Below are 6,062 nucleotides of genomic sequence, written 5' to 3'. Positions count from 1 at the left end.
TCAAAATAGCATGAGAATGGATGTTTAATAACATCACTTTACTGGATAAAACCAATCTCACTTTACAGTTGCTTTGGTTCATCTCTACTGTAGGTACACAAGGCTAGATTGCAATATTTAATATATACTAGAGAATACTGGTACTTTTCATGAGGCTTCTTCCTCATAAACACTTAATTAGTCACCTATGATCAAAATTAACATGTATATGCTTGACAATTTAGACCTTGGAAAAACTCAGAATTAAAATTCAGGAGGAATGCTATGAGCAGCCTGTGCAAACTGAACTACAATTTAAAGCTATTAAACAAAATATAAAGCAATTCTCCATAATTCCAAGTGAAACACATGCTAAATACCCTGCATATTTCATGGCTACTGTGGATGAATATAGTTTTTCCCCATTGGTAACTAGAAACGTTGCTTGTGGTAGTCTTTTTGACATTTTGCACTTACCATGTGGCAACGTGCTGTGTAAATGGCATGACACTTCGTTTTCCTTAAATGTTTTAACAGGCGTAAAAGTGACCTTTGATTTAATAGGCTTGGTTTTGGTTTTGTACAAACACTTACCAGGCTTGAAAACAAAATTATGGGGAAGACCACACTTCCATATGAAAAGCTAGTCGTTGGCTTCACAGTTTATGTAGTCATTTAGGCACTTCAAAGATATACAGTAATTTTAAAATCTAAATAAACTCACTGTTTACAGATAAAATTTCACAGAAATATATGGGGGTAAAGAGGGGGTTGAATCTGTTTTCAGCAGGTTGGCTTGGCAGGGACTCTTTACCAATGCTGCCACCTAGAGAGAAATATTAAGTATTACACACTTACCAGCTCACAGAAAACCAAGGGATTTCAAAGCCATTCTGCTGCTTGGACAAGAATGCTGCCCTGCTGTGTTACCTATTCTCCTCTGGCTGAAACCTTGAGAGCGAGGGTTACCAGACTCAGACACACGCGCTGATCGTTGGAGCCCTTGGTACCTGGGACCCCAGTAACAAGCGAGTGTTGAGAAAATGCGGAATCGGTCAGCGCTATGCTCAGCTGATGTGGCAACTCATGGTGTTGGACAGGGATGAAAGTAACTTAAAGGACTTACCGGTACTCTGGAGTCCTGAGCAGGGGGAGGAGCCTCAACCAGAAGAGGCTGTGGCCTCAACAGGAAGAGGCGGGGCCTTTAAATCTCCAGGCCCTTTAAATCGCCTACAGAGCCCCAGGGGCTCCCGGCTGCCGCCACTACCCTGGGCTCAGGTGGAGATTTAAAGGGCCTGGGGCTTTGCTGTGGTAGCGGCAGCCAGGAGCCCCTTGCCCTTTAAATCACCGCCTGAGCCCCGCTGACGCTACCTGCAGGACTCGTGCAGCGGGGATCGGGCGGCGATTTAAAGGGCCCGGGTCTCCGACCGGGTCTCTCTCTTGCCGGTATGCCAGACTGGACTGGCTTACTTTCACCTCTGGTGTCGGAGGCCATCAGGTGGTTGAGGGACATCTACATAGAACACATCACCAGACATCGGCAATACCAGGAGGGATGAGCTGGAGTGCCGATAAGAAGCACAGTGGGGAAAGTAACTGAAATACTTTCCTCATGGATTGTAAATGGACAACCTACCCTATATTCTCAATTACTGAGGGACAGTCCTCACTCATTGCTATATTTGCTTTCCACAACCAACTCTCTGTATAACTTTTCATGAGTGATATACCTGAATACTTGGATGCTAATATCTAAATTGTATTCTTAAATGTATTCACCTAAATTTGGGTTATTGCTGATTATGCACGATAAGTATCTTCTGACTTTAAAACCAAACCTTGTATCTGTGGATAATCTAAGCCAGGGGTAGGCAACCTATGGCATGCATGCCAAAGGCGGCATGTGAGCTGATTTTCAGTGGCACTCAGACTGCCCCGGGTCCTGGCCACCGGTCCGGGGGGCTCTGCATTTTAATTTAATTTTAAATGAAGCTTCTTAAACATTTTAAAAACCTTATTTACTATACATACAACCACAGTTTAGTTATATATTATAGACATATAGAAAGTGACCTTCTAAAAATGTATTACTGGCATGCGAAACCTTAAATCAGAGTGAATAAATGAAGACTCGGCACACCCCTTCTGAAAGATTGCCGACCCCTGATCTAAGCACTATACCCAGATGTACAGACGCTCTTTTCTTAACCTTTGAACTAACCTCGTTATCGCTAGACTGATTTTTGCCTGCATATTTATACCTGCCTCTGGAAATTTCCACCACATGTGTCTGACGAAGTGGATATTCACCCATGAAAGCTTATGCTCCAATACATCTGTTAGTCTATAAGGTGCCACAGGACTCTGTCGCTTTTCTTAACCTGTGTACTATATAATTTTTTACCATTAGCTTTAATAAAAATTTTAAATGTGATGAGTTCGGAAGCTGGGAGCAGCACAGCCTTTGGGGCAGGGAGTTTGTTTATAAACAGAGGCAGGGTGATTAAGATAACCAAAGGCTTGTTGTTAAAGTAAATTAAGGATCCTTAGATGATCCTGAAAGCATTGTCAGGCACTCCAGTTAAAAGATAGGAAATACTGGTAGGAATAAATGGTGAGAATGGAGAGAGGCAGAGGTAAATAGTGGTGTCCCCCAGGGGGCTGTACTGGGACCAGTGCTGTTCAACATATTTATAAATGATCTGGAAAAGGGGGTAAACAGTGAGGTGCCAAAATTTGCAGATAACTATCTTGAGTAATTTTATAAGTCCAAAGCAGACTGCAAAGAGTTACAAAGGGATCTCACAAAACTGGGTGACGGGGCACACAATGGCAGATGAAATTCAATGTTGATAAATGCAAAGTAATGCACATGGCAAAATATAATCCCAACCATACATACAAAATGATGGGGTCTAAATTAGCTGAACCCATCAATGAAGAGATCTTGGAGTCATTGTAAATAGTTCTCTGGAAACATCTGCTCAATCAACAAAGCTTACAGAACACTGAGAATCATTAGGAAAGGGATAGATAATAAAACAGAAAATATCATATTGCCTCTATATATATCCATGGTACTCCCACATCTTGAATACTGCGTGCAGATGTGGTCGCCCCATCTCAAAAAAGATATATTGGATTTGGAAAAGGTACCGAGAAGAGCAACAGAAATGATTAGGGGTATGAAACACCTTCCGTATAAGGAGAGATTAAAAAGACTGGGAATATAATAAAGGTCTATAAAATCATGAATGATGTGGAAAAATTGAATAAGGAAATGTTATTTGCTCCTTCACATAACACAAGAACTTGGGTCACCCAATGAAATGAATAGGCAGCAGATTTAAAACAAACAAAAAAGTATTTCTTCACAGTCAACCGGTGGAATTCTTTGCGAGGGGAGTTGTGAAGGTCAAAACTATAATAGGGTTCCAATAAGAACTAGTTAAGTTTATGGAGGATAGTTCCATCTATGGCTATTTGCCTGGGTGGGCAGGGATCCAACACCATGTTCTGCATGTCCCTCGCCTCTGTTTGCCAGAAGCTGGGAATGGGCAACAGGGGATGGATCACTTCATGATTGTCTGTTCTGCCCATTCCCTCTGAAACACCTGGTATTGGCCACTGTTGGAAGACAGGATACTGGGCTAGTGGACCATTGGTTTTACTCAGTATGGCCATTCTGTTCTTATGTAGAACCCAGATATATCTGACCCCTGCTGTAACCCACTAGACCCCACTACCCTCCCAGAGCTGAGATAGAACCCAGGAGTCCTGACCAGGTCTCTCCCTCTCTGCAGGGTTAGTAACAAAGAAAGAATATACATTAAAATTTTAAACCTAACTAGTGTCTCTTAAGTTACCTACCGCAAGATGTCAGAACATGTTATTAGTAGAGCTGAGTGGGTCTAATATTTATTTTTCTTTCTTTTAAATAAGAATTAGATACAGGACTTCTGTCAGCTAATTGCTAAGTTATCTGTCAAAAAACTAGAGTTTTCAAGTGCATCAGTAGCCCCTGGAATCACGGTTAAAATTGTCCCCCGGCCACCACTAAAATTTGAAATGGCACCCCTGGGCTGAAGGCGCAGCTGCCCTCAGGGAAGATGGTGGCCCACCTATGCTGTGAGCGGGAAGAGACACTCACTCCTCTTGAGCACAATACGAGAGAGAGAGAGAGAGAGAGAGAGATGCCTTTCTCAAAATTGCCACTATATGAGGGCAACTATGGCTTCAATTCCGTTGACAACAGTGGGAGATGGCAATCTGGGCCATCTGTGCAGAGGCCTTTGCCTCCTGGCACCTGTTGGACTATGAACATCACATTTCCTGCAGGAACCATGTTGACAGGGTCTCTTCCATGGGCTGCTGCCCCGGAACTTCCCTAAGATGGAGGAGGAATCTGGTAATTAGATGCTGAGTCAGCATTAACTTACCCACTGAACTCCTGCAGGGTTGAGGGAGATAATCTTGTAGGCCTGGGCCAACCTTAGACAGTTCCCTTTCAGTCCAGAAAGTCTGTGAGGCCAACAGGGCTTCCACAGAATCGGCGGAGAATGATTCCATGTGGAAGACACACTCTTCTCATCACACAAACCCTGCCTGTATCCAGCTGGCATTTGTTTTCTATGTCTGCAGGAAGTAAAGGTCCACGGTCTATCTATAATCCTTGGTTTACCACTGTGGTCTTTAATGTCTTTCACTCTGTGGTACAAGACTCGGTCTGAAAATTCTGATTCTTCATTTTCCAGGAGGAAGACGGACAGGGCCAGCTCCAGGCACCAGCCTGGCAAGCAGGTGCTTGGGGCGGCCGCTCCAGAGAGGGGCGGCACTTCCAGCTATTCGGTGGCAATTCGGCGGACGGACCCTCACTCCCGCTCGGAGTGAAGGACCTCCCGCTGAATTGCTGCCGCACATTGCGATCGTGGCTTTTTTTTTTTTTTTTTTTGGCTGCTTGGGGCGGCCAAAACCCTGGAGCCGGCCCTGAAGATGGATCACGTGATGTCAAGAACTCTGCTTTTTTATAAACTTGATCTCATCAGCATTTTGTATACACATTGAATCTATTTCCCCATGTTAAGTATTCTCACACCTCTTGTCAAACTGTTTGTAATGTGCTATCTTGATTATCACTACAAAAGTTTTTTTCTCTTAGTTAATTAGCCTCTTAGAGTTGGTAGGACAACTCCCACCTTTTCATGTTCTCTGTATGTGTATATATATCTCCTCACTATATGTTCCATTCTATGCATCCGATGAAGTGGGCTGTAGCCCACGAAAGCTTATGCTCAAATAAATTTGTTAGTCTCTAAGGTGCCACAAGTACTCCTGTTCTTTTTGAGGAATACACGTGAAGTTTGGCATACAGATTTTTCAGTTTGTAATATTCATATTACTATTACTAATGCTCAGGAGAATCCAGGCAATATATACTGCATTGCACAAACATAATTTAAAAGCAGTAGAATGGATTTAGCTCAAACCTTCTGGAAAAATCCACTTTTGGGCTAAGACTTCTAGCCCACTTTTTTCCCCTGAGGAATAACTGAATAACTCAGCAGGATGGTTTAGAATAGCTGTCCCCACTCACCCTGGGTTAGACCAGTTACCCTTAGTACCAGGCCAGTTGATTTATCCAAGTACCATGACTTTACCTCTGTATTTGCAGCATCCTAGGGATTCCCTATAATAAGCATATGGAGGAGTTTTTGGCATTAATAGAAATACCGAGGTACAAAGTCTTTTTCTAAGAACAAATGAGCAAATTTGCAAGGGTACTGCTCTATCTATGGCATCCACCAACAGGAAACACTCATAAGGTACCTGATAGGCTTTGGGTGGTTACATATATGCAGCTAGCATGGAATTGTTATTGACTCACTTTTGCCTAAAACATTTTCCTTGTTCCATTCATACATCCAAAGCAACTGACCTAAATTGCCATGTTCAGAACAAGCCCAAATGACAAATTGTCTCTGTGCGGGAGGGGTAATGACAGAGGGGAACATTTCAATTTTTGCTTTGTAATACTACAAGCTGAACTGGAAAGAAACAATTGGAATTACCTCACAGCTATTTGT

The sequence above is a fragment of the Chrysemys picta genome, chromosome 8, assembly GCF_011386835.1.
Source record: "Chrysemys picta bellii isolate R12L10 chromosome 8, ASM1138683v2, whole genome shotgun sequence".
In the NCBI taxonomy this organism is placed as follows: Eukaryota; Metazoa; Chordata; order Testudines; family Emydidae; genus Chrysemys; species Chrysemys picta.
This window is presented reverse-complemented; position numbering follows the sequence as displayed.